Source organism: Danio rerio, chromosome 3 (genome assembly GCF_052040795.2).
Source record: "Danio rerio strain M-AB ecotype USA chromosome 3, GRCz13ab, whole genome shotgun sequence".
Taxonomy (NCBI): Eukaryota; Metazoa; Chordata; class Actinopteri; order Cypriniformes; family Danionidae; genus Danio; species Danio rerio.
Genome location: NC_141023.1, coordinates 44197154 through 44219297, shown reverse-complemented (window position 1 = coordinate 44219297; position 22144 = coordinate 44197154). Strand labels below are relative to the sequence as shown.

The following is a 22144-nucleotide window of genomic DNA, read 5'->3' as shown; positions in this document are numbered from 1 at the left end:
ATGTTTTTTTTTTTTTTTTAACACAGAAAAAGTAGTCACTGTAAATAATACATTACCAACTCAGCTATCCGTGTTACTATACATTAACGAAGATCATTTTGATAATGTGTGAACATATAACGATGAAATTTTAGTATATCACTGTAAATGTGCCCTCAGTTCCACAACTCATTGTTCATTTATTATGTTTTAAGTAAATGTAATTTCCAAACTGTTCCCCAGTTTCTGACACTCAAGAATTCATGCCATTTTTGTGTTGACAGCATCAATCAAGCTCAACCATTCAACCGTGTAACAAAAGGTATTAGGAAAAAAAAATGATCAGATGCTTGCTTCTTTAATGGAAATGTAATAAGGATGCTTTCATTAATAACAACAAAACAACATTTAGTCTCAAATTAGCTTGCCTCTGCTGAGTGACAGTTTAATTTAGGCTAAATCTGCAATGCAGTTGGCCCTTTTGACTAGTTTAATATTTAGTTTTAATATTTATCCCATGCTTCTGCTGAAAAATAACAAAATCAGACAAAACATTTGTTTTGTCCTCTTGAGATTCACAAGGATCAACAAATTTTGAAGGTTAAGCATTTCCTTTCACTGATTATTTTTTCTCGGAAAGAAAAAAAGGACTTCATTTTATAAGAATGTTACCCTATTCGGAGAAAAAAGCCATGTTATCGGAAGATATATTATGTCTATCAAGTATAATTTATTTTTATTTTTTATTTTTTCTTGCTGCTGGCTGCTACTGAAAGCTTAGGCTGCTAACTTGTTGTCTCGCTGTCCTATCAGGCAGGAATAGAGGAAGCGTTTACTTACAAAGACACCTCATAAAATGGATTTCAGACAGACTTCTTAGACAGAATGATGATTTAATCACCAAAATAAAAATAGCTTTCATGATTTTGACTTACATTTCTTCACTTATTCAACAAAGTGACTTACAAGTGGGGATAAAAGTAGAACTTTAAATAATCAGACATAAGCATCACACACACACACACACACACACACACACATATATATATATATATATATATATATATATATATATATATATATATATATATATATATATATATATATATATATATATATATATATATAAGTCAAAAGAAATGTAAGTCAAAATTACAAATTTTGCTTTCCAAAAATTTTTATTTATTTATTTATTTATTTTTTGTCACCAGTTTTTAAAATTACCATTGTTTTTTTTGTTTTTTTCTTGCTGTTAAGAACATTTTAATAATTCAAAGGTTTCCAACATTGCTCAATCACGGTATCTGCAGGGTCTTAAAAAGTCTAAAAAAAGTCTTAAACCTCAAAAGATAAGGTTTAGGCATTAAAAAAAATCTTTATCTACTAAAATGTTGTTAAAGGTCTTAAATCTTTTTTAACAGGTCTTAATTTTTTTTCTCTTAATTTTTATTATTTTTGTTGACTGATGTAACCAACAGCTATATGTTTATTTTTTATTCTTGGTAGGTTAAAGGGTTTGTGAATGGACATATTTAAAAAATAATTAAAACTACATTCAAAAATGATTATAAAAAAAAAGAAAATAAAAAAACGAAATTATTTTTATTGCATTATTAAATGTTTTAAATTTAAATTTTAATCTTTTTTTTGTATTTGCGAAAGTTATTATTATTATTTTTCTAACTGGAATTTTTGGAAAAAAAAAAAAAACAATCCTTAGCATTTAACCCTTCATAAGTCTAAAAGTTCATTCATAATGGTCTTAAACATGCTTAAAAAAAAGTCTTAATTGTAATTTAGTGAAATCTGCAGAAACCCTGTCAAGTTTATATATATAAATATATATATATATATATATATATATATATATATATATATATATATATATATATATATATATATATATATATATATATATATATATGTGTGTGTGTGTGTGTGTGTGTGTGTGTGTGTGTGTGTGTGTGTGTGTGTGTGTGTGTGTGTGTCAAGCCCACTCACCTGTAAGAAGCACACAATAAGTTGGTAAATTTATTCTGAGTTAATATTTATTTATTTATTTATTTATTTATTTATTCATTCATTCATTCATTCATTCATTCATTCATTCGTTTCATTTTGATGCTGCCTTGAAATGTCGCCTCCAAAGGTAGCCTTTTAGAGCTTTCGAACAGAGCCACAAAAAAAGATCAATGATGAAGCATACATATGCATGCATATTTTTGTAAGAAATAAAGCTTCCAAAAAAGCTATGAAGAACAAATTTTGCTTTCCAAAAATTTTTATTTATTTATTTATTTATTTATTTTTTTGTCACCAGTTTTTAAAATTACCATTGTTTTTTTTTTTTTTTTCTTGCTGTGAAGAACATTTTAATAATTCAAAGGTTTCCAACATTGCTCAATCACGGTATCTGCAGGGTCTTAAAAAGTCTAAAAAAAGTCTTAAACCTCAAAAGATAAGGTTTAGGCATTAAAAAAAATCTTTAATCTACTAAAATGTTGTTAAAGGTCTTAAATCTTTTTTAACAGGTCTTATTTTTTTTTCTCTTAATTTTTATTATTTTTGTTGACTGATGTAACCAACAGCTATATGTTTATTTTTTATTCTTGGTAGGTTAAAGGGTTTGTGAATGGACATATTTAAAAAATAATTAAAACTACATTCAAAAATGATTATAAAAAAAAAGAAAATAAAAAAACGAAATTATTTTTATTGCATTATTAAATGTTTTAAATTTAAATTTTAAGCTTTTTTTGTATTTGCGAAAGGTATTATTATTATTTTTCTAACTGGAATTTTTGGAAAAAAAAAAAAAAAACAATCCTTAGCATTTAACCCTTCATAAGTCTAAAAGTTCATTCATAATGGTCTTAAACATGCTTAAAAAAAGTCTTAATTGTAATTTAGTGAAATCTGCAGAAACCCTGTCAAGTTTGTGTTCAACAGAACAATAAAGAACAAAAATAAATAAATACAAATTATGGCAAAATTATTTTTTTTCAGGTGAACTATGGCAGACGCGGTGGCACAATAGGCAGTGCTGTTGCCTCACAAAAAGAAGGTTGCTGGTTCAAGCCTCGGCTGGGTAAGTTGGCAATTCTGTGAGGAGTTTGCATGTTCTTCCTGGGTGCACGTGGGTTTCCTCTGGGTGCTCCATTTTCCCCCCAAAAGTCCAAAAACATGTGGCACAGGTAAATTGGGTAAGCTAAAAATGTCCTTAGTGTATGTGTGTGAAAGAGTGTGTATGGGTGTTTCACAGTGATGGGCTGCAGCTAGAAGGGCATCCGCTGTGTAACATATGCCGGATAAGTTGGCGGTTCATTCCGCTGTGGTGACCCCATATTAATAAGCCGAAAAGAAAATGAATAAATGGATGAACTATCCCTGTGAAGAACCTTTTTACTCCATAAAGAATATTTTGTGGAATGTAAAGGTATATGAGCGTTTAAGGTTTTTCATTGATCCAAAAACAGAAGTCTCTAAGCAAAAAAGAAACAAAAAACAAATCTGATTTACATGTCTGCCAAAAACAATGAGACGTAATAGCTGTGAATATTTAAGGCTGCGCAATTAAGGTTTTGACTTCCTGACAACAAAATGTTCTGATTTAATGAAACACAATTATTCAAGAGAAAAGAAAATCAATTTTCTGATTCGCATTGTTTATTCATTTCAGACTCTGTGACTACAAACAGCTCTGAAAAGATCACGCTGGCAACACAACTAGCAGTGCGTTGGGAATTAAAGCGACGGTACCACATGGCAGGTCACAGTGGTGTGTGTAATAGTTTGTAGTTTGTTATACAAAATACCTCACAGATTACTTGATGTTAATAACTGTATCTGTAAAGAAACAGATTTGCATGTCAAGTTATTAGCACGTCCGGAAGAGAAAAAATACAGCTTGCTATAAAAGTCTGGTACTGACTTAGATGTTCCTACACGAAGCCCTTTGGAGTCTCTTATTTATTTCTCTTTGACTCTATAAATAACAGTGTGAATTTTCTGCAGATATCTCCCTGACACTAATGAGCGATGATTTGAGTTTATACAATGCACATTTCTAAATGATGCCATATGGCATTAGCCTTCTTGTCAGATTTCCAAGCAACAAATTAGGTGAGCGATGACTTCCATCCAGGTTTTAGAAAACACATGAATGAGAGGAGGAACAAAGCGAGAGAAGAATATGTTTTGATGCCCACAGTTTCAGAAAAAGGGGGATAGGAAGATCTTATGATTTTGTCAATAAACTGACCTTCATCTTAGCATAATGATGACCAACCATTAGTGATATGATTCTTCTTTTTAACAGCAGAGGACATGGTGACATTGGTGACTGATATAATCAGATTTCAAAACCTGAGCTTCCTACAGAGATATGAAGACCTTTATTGAGCATCACTCCAGACGCGAAGGCTGCTCCGAACGCGGCAAATTAATTATGCTGCCAATTATAGCATACATCCTTCACAAGGATAAAGCCAACCCAGAATGCATTGCGTAAGGAAAAAGGATTCAATGAGGATACTTCTGTAATAAAAATTGCATTATTTAACTATAATTTAACTATTTTACTTACAAAAAAGCTAACTTTAAATAACCTGATGTTAAAGGGCACATAGGTTACCCATTTTTCATATTTAAGTATTTTGTGTCCCCAGAATGTGTCTGTAAAGTTTCAGCTCAAAACACCCATCAGAATATCTTTTATAGCTGTTTGAAATGTCTGCATTATAGCTGGGAAAAAGTTGTTGCTGTTTTTTTGCACTGGGCCTTTAAGGCGAGTCATCCCCGCCCACCGTTCCCACGTGCCTGTCAGCAAAATGCCTCAATAGGCCTTTTTCACACTTCCTGGTTCCGGTAAGCGAAGCAGTGTACCACAACATCCGGTTTCAATGCGACGGAGCAAGAAAGAATGGCAGGGTCATCTCATCGCTGTGATTGCCGCGTTCCCAGCTGCTTCAACTCAAAAACGACACTCTTACTTTAATGACCACGATCTCACGAAAGACGAAGGACAGGGAAAATCATGGATGACAATATTAAAGGGGGTTGAATGCCGTTTCAAGTTATATGCGGGAGTACATTCTTATGCTGTATGCATTTCAAAGCGGAGATTATTATGTTTCATTAAAGACTGGTGGTCTATGGTTTATTTTGATGAGTAATTATAATATAGACAAAACTCCAGTTAAGCTATCTGCCCTCCACAAACAAGTGCCCATCATGGTCATGTATCCTTACATTGTTGTTATTTTGGAATAATAGACAGTTCATACAAATTGGTTTTTAATTGGTTTGACAGCAAGATTATTTGTTTAGTCAGTTATATAATAAAGATAGTATACTTTAATGTGTTATTTAATGTGTTACTTTAATGTGTTATTTAATGTGTTACTTTAATGTGTTACTTTAATGTGTTAATGTTTAAAATGTTATTTGCTGTTCTTTAAATAAATAATAAAAATGAATATTATCCACGAGTAGGAGCTAACGTGTTTTCAGACTTGAGAAACCTCACGAGCATTAAACAACCTGTAATGTATTAACCGATAACAACTCGCCTGTACAGCTACCTCGCCATTCACTATATCTGACTCTGAATAAAAAGGAAGGAGGGGGTTAGCACAGTTTGCAGACGGGACTACTGACATAAAACCCATCCTGCTGGATGTTAAATAGCAAGGTTAATCTAGTTTACGAATGGCTTGAATGAGCAGATTTTATGCTGTTGGCTGTGCACCTTACTGGAACCTGACGTTGCAAACACTGTGTGTAAGACACGTTTTCTGCACAAACTCTGCAAATCGGTATCATCTTTTAAATGCTGTTTTATTAAGGCAGTTTTACACATTCAGCGAACAACATCTTCCTGTCCAAATTATGGCAAAGTTGACCGTGAGAAAGTCATCCGCTGTCCCGAGGCTGTCATGTCTCTGCGACTCCTACACTGTTAGACCTTACCGGGGTTTTTTACAGTAGAATACTGGCAACACTGTTGCCAGCTACTCACTGTAAAAGTTCGGTTACAGTAAGTAACTGGCAACAGTGTTGCCAGTTATTTACTGTAACTGAATCATTACAGTGAGTGGCTGGCAACAGTGTTGCCAGTTATTTACTGTAACTGAACCATTACAGTGAGTGGCTGGCAACAGTGTTGCCAGTTATTTACTGTAACTGAACCGATACAGTAAGTAGCTGGCAACAGTTTTGCCAGTTAATTACTGTAAGAGCAGCAGTGGTAACTAACTGGAAACTGTGTACAGTTAATTATTGTACTGTAGTGTTACAAATCACAGCATTATACTGCATACACATTAACAGTATGTCATATATAGTTATTGTAGTGTTACTAAAATCAATCAGTATTCTTAGCTAACTTTAAATAACCTGATGTTAAAGGGCACATAGGTTACCCATTTTTCATATTTAAGTATTTTGTGTCCCCAGAATGTGTCTGTAAAGTTTCAGCTCAAAACACCCATCAGAATATCTTTTATAGCTGTTTGAAATGTCTGCATTATAGCTGGGAAAAAGTTGTTGCTGTTTTTTTGCACTGGGCCTTTAAGGCGAGTCATCCCCGCCCACCGTTCCCACGTGCCTGTCAGCAAAATGCCTCAATAGGCCTTTTTCACACTTCCTGGTTCCGGTAAGCGAAGCAGTGTACCACAACATCCGGTTTCAATGCGACGGAGCAAGAAAGAATGGCAGGGTCATCTCATCGCTGTGATTGCCGCGTTCCCAGCTGCTTCAACTCAAAAACGACACTCTTACTTTAATGACCACGATCTCACGAAAGACGAAGGACAGGGAAAATCATGGATGACAATATTAAAGGGGGTTGAATGCCGTTTCAAGTTATATGCGGGAGTACATTCTTATGCTGTATGCATTTCAAAGCGGAGATTATTATGTTTCATTAAAGACTGGTGGTCTATGGTTTATTTTGATGAGTAATTATAATATAGACAAAACTCCAGTTAAGCTATCTGCCCTCCACAAACAAGTGCCCATCATGGTCATGTATCCTTACATTGTTGTTATTTTGGAATAATAGACAGTTCATACAAATTGGTTTTTAATTGGTTTGACAGCAAGATTATTTGTTTAGTCAGTTATATAATAAAGATAGTATACTTTAATGTGTTATTTAATGTGTTACTTTAATGTGTTATTTAATGTGTTACTTTAATGTGTTACTTTAATGTGTTAATGTTTAAAATGTTATTTGCTGTTCTTTAAATAAATAATAAAAATGAATATTATCCACGAGTAGGAGCTAACGTGTTTTCAGACTTGAGAAACCTCACGAGCATTAAACAACCTGTAATGTATTAACCGATAACAACTCGCCTGTACAGCTACCTCGCCATTCACTATATCTGACTCTGAATAAAAAGGAAGGAGGGGGTTAGCACAGTTTGCAGACGGGACTACTGACATAAAACCCATCCTGCTGGATGTTAAATAGCAAGGTTAATCTAGTTTACGAATGGCTTGAATGAGCAGATTTTATGCTGTTGGCTGTGCACCTTACTGGAACCTGACGTTGCAAACACTGTGTGTAAGACACGTTTTCTGCACAAACTCTGCAAATCGGTATCATCTTTTAAATGCTGTTTTATTAAGGCAGTTTTACACATTCAGCGAACAACATCTTCCTGTCCAAATTATGGCAAAGTTGACCGTGAGAAAGTCATCCGCTGTCCCGAGGCTGTCATGTCTCTGCGACTCCTACACTGTTAGACCTTACCGGGGTTTTTTACAGTAGAATACTGGCAACACTGTTGCCAGCTACTCACTGTAAAAGTTCGGTTACAGTAAGTAACTGGCAACAGTGTTGCCAGTTATTTACTGTAACTGAATCATTACAGTGAGTGGCTGGCAACAGTGTTGCCAGTTATTTACTGTAACTGAACCATTACAGTGAGTGGCTGGCAACAGTGTTGCCAGTTATTTACTGTAACTGAACCGATACAGTAAGTAGCTGGCAACAGTTTTGCCAGTTAATTACTGTAAGAGCAGCAGTGGTAACTAACTGGAAACTGTGTACAGTTAATTATTGTACTGTAGTGTTACAAATCACAGCATTATACTGCATACACATTAACAGTATGTCATATATAGTTATTGTAGTGTTACTAAAATCAATCAGTATTCTTAGCTGTTATTTAAAAATAGAAGGCATAACATTTTTTCAGACAAATTTATTTCATTGTTTTGGCACCAAACAAATAAATAACAGAAAATGTATAACAAAATTAAGAAATCAGCAGATATAAATATTGTCTTACATATTACAGGTCTGCACAGTAAGGCTGCGGTCACACTAACGTTTGAGCATGCAATTTCTGTCATACTACACTGCGAAGTGGAATTAAACAAAGTAGTGGAATTAACCAAAATAATTAGAGATTGAAAAAGCAAGCCAGAGAGGTCATGTTTTGATCTTTGATTGGTCTCAAGCAATCACATGATGTGATTTCGCGTTCAGTGTTCTCCAAGCTTGAACTTTCAAATGCTGCGAATTATGAAATTTGTTGCATGAGCTACCATTCCAGTTCTGCAGTACTCACATGTGTATGAATGGAAGTCTATAGGGAGAAAAGTGCAGTGTGACCGGGAATTTAAGCTGTAACTCTAATTAAACTCACCTGATCAAACTAATTAAGGCTTGTTATAAATCTACAGGTAATGTTGAAGCAGGGTGGGAACTTGGAACTTGGAGTTTGACCCCCATGGTATATAGCAGGGGTACTCAACCCTGTTCCTGGAGATCTACCTTCCTGCAGATTTCAGTTGCAACCCATATCAAACACACCTGCCTTTAATTATCACATAGTGTTCAGGTCCTAATTAATTGATTTAGGTGTGTTTGATATGGATAGCAACTGAAATCTGCAGGAACGTAGATCTCAAGGAACAGGATTGAGCACCCTTGGTATATAGCATACTTTTAAAACAACTGCTAACATTTATCACAATTACATCCAATAAACACACACACACAAAGTGCTGCAGTGAAATGTGTTACTCTCTTCTCAATGCTGACCATGCAAAAAAAAAAAAAAAAAAAAAAAAAATATATATATATATATATATATATATATATATATATATATATATATATATATATATATATATATATATATTAAAGTTTTAAATAATTAAAAACTGTATCAATTCTCAATAAAAAGTAAAAAATAATTATAGAAAACAAAAATAAAGTTGGCAACACCGAAAAACCAAAGGATCCAATCTTTTATTGTTATAATTATCTCATGACAACAAACTTATAGGTTAAACAAAATAGGTGGAAACACTGCGCTGATAAATACTTAGCAACAAACTCACAACCTGGGACCGGACAGGGGAGCTTTTGTGTGTGGATGGCTATGTGTATCATGTTTTTGTGATTCCCTGTGATGATGTGCACATGTTCCCTTACTGAGATGATGGAATTTAATTTTGGCTTAGTTGCCAGAAAGAAACATACAACTGTTAGCATCTGTACATTATGGCAGTATGCAATATCCAATAAATACATATACTTACTTAAACAAAAGTAATGTAAGAAGTTATATGAGGAGAGGCTAACTAGCTAACAATGTAGCTTTCAAGTACACAGTTCAAGACAACAACAATACAACTTAAAACACAGCCTTATTTTAGAAACCCTCAAAAACATTTGAAAACATTTTACTTACTAATTGTAGATTCTTATTTAAAGCCTAAAACAAATCAGACTCAAAATCTGAATTGATAGACAGAGAATAGAGCACACTCAGCAGTAAACAAATCAAACACCTGGCTCCCTTAAAGGGCCAGCATTTTCTAAAAACTCTTTCTAACACCTTTGTGTTTAGAATAAGACGGACATCCTGTGGGAGTGTGTAGTGATGCCTAAATCATTGTTTTTGTTTTGTTTTTTTTACAGTTATTTACTGCACAATCTACAGAGTAACAGTGCAGATATACTAATTAAACACACCTGATCAAACTAAATCTAAAGGTAGTGTGTTGAAGCAGGGCTGGAACTAAATTCTGCTGGGCTGCGGCCCTGCAGGAGTTTGAAATCCCTGTTACATAGCATATTTTCAAAGGAACTGCCTACATTTATCACAATCATGCACATATCATTGAATAAAAACAATAAAAATATAAAAACTTCATCCAAAGCAAAAACATAAATAAAATAAATAATAATAATAAATAATCTGATCCTCATGTTGTTCCAAACCTGTAGTAATAAAAATAAACAAATAAATAAAATAACCTGATTAATACATTTATTTAGGAAAGTCTTTATACTATACTGTTGATGCCACTTTTACCTACTTCATTTGAAGTTTTCCAAACAAATTCATTGAGTCTCTGCAAAAATGTATGTACGTGCTGTTTAAGATATTTTTTAAATAACACATTTTTACTAGTTATTTAGCAAAATACTAATATTCAGCTTAAAGTGAAATTAAAAAGCTAAACTAGGCAAATTAGATTAATTATAGAAAAGCAAACAAAGTTATAAAAATGATTGTGATAATTTGGTTGCTCTGTGGGAATATTTTTGCCTTTAAATGCATCTCGTCGATATCTATACCTTTTAATTAGCTCTGTGACATTGACATTGGTTGACTTCTGATACTCAATGTTAAAAACATAAAAGGAACCAAAGAAAACACAGAGATGGCTGCAGAGAAATTTAGCTTATCATCAATGCATTGTCTCACTTTCTCCTCAATACTGACCATACACATACCAAAACTGAACAGTGTATATATATATATATATATATATATATATATATATATATATATATATATATATATATATATATATATATATATATATTAGGGATGTAACGGTATTGTAAATACCGTCATACCGCAATATTAAATTTTTTCGATATTACCGAAGTCACATGACTCGGTAAAACTATAGGTCTTCAGAGAAAATTTGCTCAGGCGAATGAAGCGAACGGGAGGTAGCTGAAACTTCATTTCCCATCAGCCCCGGCGTGGCCATAATCCTTTGCGGTCTGTTGTCGCTACAGATCCAGTAATGCGGAAATGGAGTGTGCTGCTAGTAGCGGAGATGAAAAAAAGATGGAAATGATCGAACCTAAAGCGGTGTTGTCGCCCCGCGCGTGCTGAATAGCGGTGCTGTCGCGCGCGTTCTGATCAGCTGTTGTGGCGCGCGTATTGTAAAGCGCTGAGGCGGGGTTGAGCGCGCATACTCAAGAGAGGAGTTGTCGGGCGCCTACTGAAGGGCTGGACTGGACGGAGGTTGTGTCGCGTCGCGGGGGCACTTTTGATCGTTTTGGAAGGGCATTTTCTATCCAAGACTAAAAAGGGCATGTGCACTGCACAGGTTGAGCCCTATGTGTGCACGTGCCTGCAAGTTGGGGAATACGACTAATAACAGTCATGGGGACTGCAGAAACACAGCACACTGTTCAGATTGATGCAGACATTGACTTGTACCGCAAAGAGACCTCTATCTCACTCATGGTTTGTCTTCTCAAGTGGGGGAAAGACAATGCGCAACGTTACCCCACTGCTGTCAACATGGGCCAAGTCATATCTCTCTTGTCCCAGAAACCTCAGTCCCAAATGAGAGGGGTTTTTTCTGTTGCAGGGGACATTGTAAATAACCCAGAGATACCAGCTTTTACCAGATTATAATTATATGATAATTTTTCTTTAAACCCATCTCTATCTAAGTGAGTGATTAAATGTTAAATGTGATGAGTTTTCAACAATACTAAATTGAAACTTTATTTTTTTACATGGTTTAATAATTTTTTTGTTATTAAAATTGAAGTTCCTGTTTCAAAGCTAACAGATAGATGGCTAATTTGTATGTCATTGACACTTTTGGCACTTTTTTGGAGTATTTTCAAAAGTTTTTTTTTTCCTGTAAATGATTCAATAAATACCGTACCGTGACATTCATACCGAGGTATTACCGTACCGTGAAATTCTGATACCGTTACATCCCTAATATATATATATATATATATATATATATATATATATATATATATATATATATATATATATATATATATATATATATATATATAGCAACATAAAGCATCAGAGTACATGGGGTAATAATGGTTGAGCAGTAATTTACCATTTATTATCACAGTAACTATCTGTAAGTGGTACATAAAGTAAATTACTGTAATTTATTCTTTGCCCTACAAAATCTCATACAAATCCTGCTCCTTTTGCAGTAAAATACTGTTTCCTTTTATTACAGCAAAACACTGGCTATTTAACAGTTATTTACTGCATAATCTACAGTAAGGGTTAACAGTGTAGCGAACCCGGAAATATCGATACACTGCTTCGAAGGGCGCTTCCGGTGTTTAATTCCGCTGTGAAAAAGGTCTATCGCCGCCCTCGGCTGCCTCAGGAAGCAGATCTCAAATAACGTTTGTGAGAAATACTACAGTAAGAACTTTACCAATCAGTATTTGATACATTTTTTTTTGTAGAGTTGCAACAACACACACAGCACACACAGCGCAGACACGCAGACACACACACACACATAGCACAGACACATACCTGTCAACATTGTGGTCACACTTTACAATAAGGTTCATTTTTTAATGTTAATTAATACATTTACTAACATGAACAAACAATGAACAATACATTTACTACAGTATTTGTTCTTGTTAGTTAACGTTAGTTAATAAAAATACAGTTGTTTATTGTTAGTTAATGTTAACTCATGGTGCATCAACTAATGTTAACAAGCATGGACTTGAATGTTAATAATGCATTAGTAAATGTTCAATTATGATTAATAAATGCTGTACATGTGTTGTTCATGATTTGTTCATGGTAGTAAATGCATTATCTAAAGAACCTAATTGTAAAGTGTTACCAACATTGTGATGTAAAAATAAGGGATATGCCCACCATAATAAGGGACCCCCCAAAAAAATCCCCAAATTACTAAATATGTTTATTTGGGGCTGTTTCATTGTAAATAAACAGTAAAATAGTCAGTCATGTTTTAAAAGTATTATTAACAAAAGAAAAAATAAATATATACATTAGCAGCAAATACATTAGCAAACAGTTCAGCTATCAAATCTCATTAGCCATTTCTCCACTGTATAACTTACACATTCTGAATAAAGAGCAATGAATGAATCTCTCATTAATTAAGATTTTTTTATTACATTAAATAACAGGTGCATTCAACTGCTTTCCTTACATTTTATGCTCATTTAAGACAAAATTAGTTGTGTTTGGAAAAAAAAAAAAACACCAAGATCGACATCCTTTTATGTTATTATGATTAATTATGTGTATATCTGTTTAAACACGCACCCAAAAGCCAGACTTTTTTCTTTCTGCTTCAAATCGCGTGTGCAGAATCCATTTGGGAAACAGCATTTGTTTATCACTATGGAGCACGTCAGCTAACAGTCATGCATGAGGATTGTATACACTGTTAGACATTTCTGTAAATTACACAGTTATTTACTGTATTTCACCCAGTGTAATACTGCAAATTCCTTTTACGGTAAATAACTGTATTTACCGTTGCATTATGGGAATTTAGTGTGACGTCGAACAACATATACAGCGATGTACTGTATTTGTAAAAATTCGTGTATTATACTGTATTTTCCACAACTGCTTCAACGCCACCTTGCGGCGATTCGACTACTCTGCACCACATTTTGCCTGAGGACCCTGGAGCAATTCTGGAGGACAATTTATTAGTGTGCCTGAAGAACATACTGGATTTAACAAACTTTACTCTGGTAAGCTGAGGCAGTGTTTCATTTTACAGAATGTTTTGTGAACGAGAATAGAACAAAGTAAAGTATAAAGTTGGCTATTATTATTTTCTCTGGCTTGGCGTTATTTCGCCCATTTGAGAAATATATCATCTATTAAGATGTTACCTTTATTTAATTTATTACATTAACACAACTATTACTTTAAATAAGACTGTTTATGACTATTAGCCATTGTTCTCGTCATATCTTTTTATTTATTTACATAGGAACCGGTGTTGCAGCGGGTTTTGGTTTAGGAGGGAACCAGAGGTATGCAGACAGTTTTGGAGGACACTTAGCACGAGACAACGGTCCGGCAGAGAGTGTTTTCCCCCAGAAGAATATGAATGAAAGACCATCAAATAATCCAGGTAAAAGCGCGTCTGTCTGTGCTGACAACACTCGACATTGATTTGAGCACCTCTATTAGCATTTGTTTGCTCGGCAACATTGGCTGAAGCGATCTTAAAATGGTAATGTTAACTGTTAGCTAAACTGAGCTAAGTTTATACTGAATTGGACTCAAACTCATTTTAACGTGCAACGTTTAACTTATATTGATTTATACTATATATATTAGATGTTGTAAACTTATTTTTCTCTGGTTTAGAGTAACTTATAACGTTAGCTTGAGAAAATAACATCGCGACGTAACCTATAAGAACGTTAACGTAAATCTATACAATATGCATAGAGGTAAAGTTGGTTTTATATATTCGCACATTCGTTCATTTAGAAGACTCTATACTGTTTACCATGTTACTTTGAATATTCGACCAGAATTAGCATGCCAGTATCACTTGAAATCAACATTAACACTGTTTATTTGACCGTGAGCATGTTGTACTTTGATAGTCGTTAGCTGCTAAAATGATTTCGCTATTTAGAGTTTGCAAATAATACTTTTATGAAATTAAATTATTAAGGGGGAAGTCTGAATCTGCTAATATAAAACCAATTTTACCTCTATGCATTATGCTAATAACCACCTTTTTGCTATTTATTGTTTGCTAATTATTTTTTATCACAACTCTTGACATTTGGTTTAACATAATTGTTACCATTATATTTTTTTCTGTTTAGATATGGCACTGGCACAGCAGCAGGTTTTGTCTGAAGAAACAAACAGCATTTCGGAGGAACATCTTGATCAGCACAGCCTTATGCTTAAAAAATAAGCAAGACCAGTAAGCAACCAAGGTAAACAAATAAAAAAAAAAGTTGTGTGGAGGTTGTGTGGAGGTTGTGGAGCTTGCCTGTGCAAACTGGACCTCATACAACAGTAAGTACTGTACATCTATTTGTTTCTCAATATAGTAACGTTACTTTTAATACAAAATGTGTCACATGTTTAGTTGCTAGCTAAATAAAAAAATCTTTTTCCCTTTTTTATTAAACCATTTAGTAGGGGTTTTTTTATCTTTGTTTATAATATTTTTGAGCAGATTGAGGTCTGTCATGGGTCAGACATTTCAAAATACAATAATTAGTATTGGGATACATGCATTTGTCTATGTATTAAATGTCTTTTTTCCCCATTTCATGTTGCCTAAATATTTTGTAATAAATAAAATAATAAAAATTTTTGTATAAATAATTCCAGAGGATGAAACAAAATGCACAGCAACAACCAGAGTGAGCCAGAAGAAGGCAGGAGAAGTAGTGAAGAGAATGACAACCATGAACAACAGTGAGTTATCCTTCTTTCACCAGCTAACTGAGAACTTGGATTAGGTGAGACACTCTCAATAGTTGTATCAGTATTCAGTCAGTTTTAGTTTATTAGGAATACATAAAACAAATAGTCTAATCTGTCCTGCAGTGAATCAACCCATCACAAATGCTACAATGTTTTTGTAAAACCTTGTTAGGGAAAAAAATAAACAGGACATTCTGGTTAGTTATCTTTTAAACATGGTAGTGAGCAGGTTATGAGCAGGAGCCAGTTGCTCAGTACCAGCTGAAAACTACCCCAACCTAGCTGCCATGCTTCAAAATAATTAACCAGTATATGATTCATTTTTTTTAAACAAGCTTCTTCTATGCTTATGTTAGTCTGTTTGTCCTTATCCAGAGTTCTTCATAATCCTGGACTGGGCCAAATCCTGACCAGATGCTGTGGTGGTCATGGAGGAGTGAATCCTAAAAGACACGTGATCAATGAGTTTCCGCATTGATCCAATGGGCCAGCCTGACCACCCGCTTGTGAACTTTCAAGCCTCCGGTGCCTAGACTGCGGCCTTGCACAAGTTTGGCTAGAGGAGAACTGGTCGTGCCCAACTGAGCCTGGTATCTCTCAAGGGATTTTATTCTACACTTTCGTCAGTTGGTGAAGTTTCTTCCATGCCACTGTCGCCACTGGATCGCTTGGCTACGATTGGTGGATCGGTGGATTTGCTTTTCAGTGTTTGGACTTTCAGCAGTGACATTTACTGCTTCAATTCTGAAAACTGGACTGAAGCAGCTTCAATTTACAAGAACTTCTATGTTAAGCTGCTTTGATATCATTGATCTACATTGTAAAAGTGCAATAGAAATAAAGATGAATTGCATTTGAACATGTGAATTCAGACCTTGTTGAGCATTTGACACCAGAATTAGTAATATTTTAAAGTTGGGTTGTTTCTGAGTCGGCTAATAGTTACAAATATTTATTTTTCCAACAATATGCAATTCAGAAGTTAAAATTTTTATTGTACATGTATGTTCTAGTGCTTTGTGTGATTTATTTATTTTTAATGTGTTGATTTTATTGCTTAATGTAATTTTCACACATTTTCCTTAAATGCTTTAAGTATTATTAATGTTTTAAAGAATGGAATATTTTGTAATTGTGTCTGGTTTAATGTCAGTAGTACTTAGTACAATAGTTTTTTTTTTTCTCAACAATATACAGGTCAGACACTTAAATTAGTTTTGTACATGTATGTTAATGTGCTTTGTCATTTTCAATGTTTTTTTTCTTAAAATAAAATATTTTGAATGATTGAAATGTAATGTTTTTACACATTTTTAAGCTTGGGTTAAGCATCTCCAATGTTTTAAATAAAGAGTGTTTATTTTGTTAATATTTTGTAATTGTGTCTTTTTTAGGTCTATAGTATTAAAATAATATTAATAAAATTATATTATAAAATATTTAGGACAAAATTAAAAGGTTTACAGTAGCTAACTGTTAACTTAGGTTTTTACAGTAGTTAACCATTTTCAGACACTACAGTAACATGCTGTAAACGGATTTACAGTTGTATACTGTAAATCTAAAATACAGTAACTTACTGGCAACAGTGTTGCCAGTAAGTTACTGTAAAAACCCTTTGAAATGTCTAACAGTGTAGGATGGGCGACGGCACCTGTAATTAAAAGGAAATGGAATCGCACCGTTTTTAGTATTTATTTATAAGTGTTTTCATTCCTAAACAGAGCGAAAGCACAGAAGACGTTTTAGAGCATGGGGGGACCCCTGGTGGTTCGGCGGTGTGTGTTGCATATAGTGAGGCTCGGCTGTTCAGAGAAAGACTGAAAATACGGGAGAAATACCTTTAAGGGATGATAGCGGGATAGAACAGTAAAATACAGGAGAATCCTGAGAAAAACGGGAGGGTTGACAGGTATGAGCGCAGACACACACGCACAAACATAGCGTAGACACGCAGACACACACACAAACACACACACATAGCACAGACACGTAGCGCAGACACACACAAACATAAATAGCGTAGACAAACACACACAAAGAGAGACAGTGAGAGAGACACGCAGCTGTGCTGATGAAGTGAATCTGAAGTGAATCGCTGTACTTCATTACACACGTGCACAAGTTTTAAAACGTGTTAAGCTTGTAAAACTCACTCTTGATCATGTCTGATGAAGATTGATGATCCTAGCAAACTGAACAGACCTTTTATTCCCGGTTGCTTTGTGCTCGTCCTGTCATGTCGATAAGATTTTATGCATTAGACATGTAATGACATGTAATGTGCGCAGCTGTCAATCATTATAGGTGGGCCGGGGGAGAGCCCTCCTACGTAAAGTTGCGGTCGATCTGAAAACCGCTACAATTGGTCCACAGTTTTTATGTTGTTGAATTTGAAAAAAAAAAGGACTGGGTGTGTTTATTTCACCCCAATATGACAGTATATACACTATACTTACACACATGTATGTCCAAACAGCTTGAAAAGTAGATTTTTCACCATTGGTGCCCTTTAATAGTGACAAGCTAAAATTGTATCACATATAATTTTATCACATAGCAATATACATGATTTATTTAATTTCAAATGAATTAAAATTAATGAATAAAAATTGTTTGAAAAATTTAATTCATATTATTTACACATTATTAATTACAAATTATTCATTACATATGGTTATTTGTACAAATTATTATCAATGATAAATACATATTATTATACTTCATTATTTAAATAATTCAGTTCCTTCCATTGTGGTGGAGGAAAATGACTGAATGAAATTAATATTTAAAAATAAAAATAATAAAATAAAATCAAGGAGAAGCATTTCTAGAATGCATTGTACAGTGTGTGTGTGTGTGTGTGTGTGTGTGTGTGTGTGTGTGTGTGTGTGTCTAAAATAAGCATTATTAACTAAATTATTTATATTATTCTTACCTTAAATCATTAAATACTATTATTTAAAAAATAAAGGTAAAAAAAGATTGCTGAGGTAAAGGTATTAAATTAAATTAAAATATTAAATTAAATATTAAAAAAAATGTACATAGTGTATGTGTGTGATTGAGTTTATATGGATGTTTCCCAGTTATGGGTTGCAGCTGGAAGGGCATCCGCTTAGTAAATCTAATGCTGCAAGTTAGCGGTTCACTCTGTGGCAACCCCAGATTAATAAAGGGACCAGCCCGAAAAGAAAATGAATGGATAAATGAATTTATTATTATATACATATTATTATATACATATTATATAAATATTATTATACTTAGTGATTTGAAATTGGTGGTTCATTCCACTGTGGCAATCTCTGAAAAAAGAAACGTACCCAATAAATTTAAATCAATTAATGACGTTAATGGAATATGCACATTTAGAATATGCATTATTAACTAATTTATTTGCATTAATTTTACCTTAAATTACCACATACTACAGTATTTAAAAAAATATTGAGGTAAAAATTAAATTCAGGTAAAAATTATTTCAATTAAATTAATTCTAGTTGTACATGTTCTCCCTGTGTTTGTATGGGTTTCCTGCGGGTGCTCCGGTTTCCCCACAAGTCCAAAGACATGTGGTATAGGTGAATTAGGTCAGCTAAATTGTTCGTTGTGTATGTGTGTGAGTGTGTATGGATGTTTCCCACTGATGGGCTGCAGCTGGAAGGGCATCCGTTGTGTAAAACATGTTGGAAGTTCATTCAGCTCTGGCGACCCCTGATTAATAACGGGACTGATTAATAAAGCAAAAAAGAAAATATATGAGTAAATTAAATTAAATTAAATTAAAAGCACACCGACTTGCAGAGTGTTTCAAACTGTTCACTTTTGAGCTTTCATGCTGGTTAAAAGAATCACTGCCTATGTAGGCAGCAGAGGTTTTAGAACAGAATTATGCATTATTGAAAGTGTTTAGTAGTTTGGGCAACGACAGGTACAGGTCCACATGAAAGCAATTCCAGTTTGTTGTTCACCTGTTTTCATATCCTGTGTTGTACAGCGTGAAAATACATCAGACGTCCATTGTTCAGACATCCAGGCAAAGCGCAGCATCTGATGGAGAAATCAATGTTAGCAGAGCGGTACAGTACAGCGCAGTACAGTCAAATGCTCCTGCTAGCTCCGGTTTGTCTGTTGTGGGGCTTTGTTCTGGCATTCATCTCTTTTTATCATACTTCAGATCTCACCACGGCCACCTTCCCTGTCTCCTAGCAACTAGTACACTTCTTCTGCATGTGCCAATGCCCTGACATAAGTGTCGAAACTATTCTTTTTTCACCTCCACCTTGGAAAAAGGGGAAAAATAGCTAGCTAAAGGATGCCATTGAAGCACATTAACCAGAGGCCGAGACCTTCTATTTTCATGTTGAATTCATACGTTCTAGATTCTTCTGCATATTTGACTGTTTTGTTGTTTGTTTGACAGAAATGTCCCTGGAATATTTGTGAAGTTTTTAAGAAGTGGTTAAAAATGTTTGAATTAAAGTAGGCACCATACCTGTTTACGCCACATCTGGTGCAGCTAAGCCATTTGTATATCTTTAATTCTTTAAATTGCTTTTAATGGAAATGTATTTGTTATCACCACTAGAACCTGTTTGCTCATCCATCTGAAAGTAAATTCTCAAATTGAATGTATAAAAACTAAATAAAATTTAATTATTTCAATTTGTATTTAATTTGTATTGATTTATTTTGAGACCAGTGCCAGGAACCCAAAGCAAAATGGCAACTTTTAACAATCAAAGAGTTAAAAAATAATATCATAATTAGTTAACCAGCATCAACAATAGTGATGCATACGTAATATGTATAGCAGTGTGAAAAACTTTTTGCAAAACAATTAATTGTAAATATAATGCAATGTATGATGCAAAACATATAATCTACTGAAGACCAAAATAACCCATATTTATTGCACTTTATTTGACACTTAGGCACATTATATCTGTTTTGCATGTACTATATATATATATATATATATATATATATATATATATATATATATATATATATATATATATATATATATATATATATATATATATATATATATGAGGTCGCATTAGACTTTGTCATTGTCCGTCATTTTGACGGAGAGGATTGTAAAAATTCCTTCATAACCTATTATTGACCGTCAATCAATTTGCATATTTTCTAATCCCTTTTTTCATTTATATTTTAATAATTAGCTTGCAGGACGAGCATATAGGCTAAATTATTCATTTATGTATTTGACAAATGAACAATAACTTATATCTGCCTTACCTTATATCTTGCTCCTTTATCGACCTGAACTAGGTGCTTGCCTGTGTGTAATCAAAAGCATCAAGGGAAACTGATGCAGAGGCAATTGTCATTAAATTATGTGTCTTTGCCTCGAAAAGTAGACTTCTCTTGACAGTTTTAAATTTGTTCTGGAGGCTGAAGCCGCGTTCTGCTGCCACACTGGAGAGTCATTGCCAGAAGCGGCTCGGACTCTACAGACAGACTCGGGCCAGATATGGTTAACAGGAATCGGGCCAGTGCTTTACAGCCCCATCACAAACGCATGTGCGGGAGCGAGCTGCGGGCCATCCTCGGCCTGGATAACACTCGCCGATGCCGAGTCGGAGCCGAAGGCGCCAAAGGGCAGCCAAGCTCGGGCCGATTCTTGCGTTTTGTAGTTAGGAAACATTTATTCTAAGGAAGTGTTCAGAAGTTTGCTGGATTTTCTGAATGTGGGATTTCCCGGTCTTGCAAGCACTCATTCAACGGGAAAAAATACTGCGGCACGCGCTCCTTCAGTACCAGGCACGGCTTCACCCCTCTGCGTTCGGTACTGCATGGAGCTCACAACGCACTCCAAACCACCTGACCTCCTTGTTGCCGCTTGGTTAGCCCGTAACAACAGCTGTTGGCGACTGAGGATTCTTGTCTGTTTGTTCTTCATTGTCCACTGCATCACTTCCTCTTTTTTCACCTTTATTATTAATATCACAACTATTTGGCCGTTTAAAGAAACTTCTTATACTCAGCTGCTGTGAGATTTTAGCAACTGTACGCAGGGGTGACAAAGAGGAGACAAAACAAGGACAATCGCCATCAGCTGGACAGGAGTGTGAATTACAGTTAGCTACAAAGTATAATAGATCACCCTCAGCATAATGCAGAGTTCAGACTGCATGATTTTAAAAGTAGTCATGTCACAGATGTTTTCACACTGCAAGACTATCTGGGCTAGTGTTTCGTCGCTGCTTTGTTTACACTGCAAGATGGATCGGCGACAGGGACATTCACATTGCATGACTTTACTATATGAAAAATCGCCGACAAGTTCGTCTAAACTACGTCTCACAGCCAAAAACTACATAGTATATCTTTTGTTATTAACTACATAATGAGAAAGAAGCCTTTAATGGGGTAGAACATGTACATGTTTGCTCACCTGGGTTTAAAGGGAATTGGCCATTTCTCCTTAACGTTGGTAATAAACTAATTTCTTTCTGTATGAAACGTCAAACAGACACAGTTGCTCCTGATTCCAGTCAAACCTCCACTAGTTTTTTCTCCATTTCGTAGGTCCAAATAAACCGAAGAAGAGCGCTTTTAACTTCTCCCCCAGCCTCCCGCTGGCCTGCAGCAGATACTGTATACACACACGCACA

The 22144-nt window shown here is 34.5% G+C and overlaps 1 long non-coding RNA gene across 1 annotated transcript; it reads left to right on the top strand.

Moving 5' to 3' along the window:
- Positions 1-15045: 15045 nt before the first annotated feature.
- LOC147846009 (uncharacterized) lies at positions 15046-15952 on the top strand. Its single transcript, XR_015481141.1, has 3 exons — positions 15046-15080; positions 15402-15488; positions 15873-15952. It is a non-coding gene; the product is annotated as an uncharacterized LOC147846009 (long non-coding RNA).
- The last annotated feature ends 6192 nt before the right edge of the window (positions 15953-22144 follow it).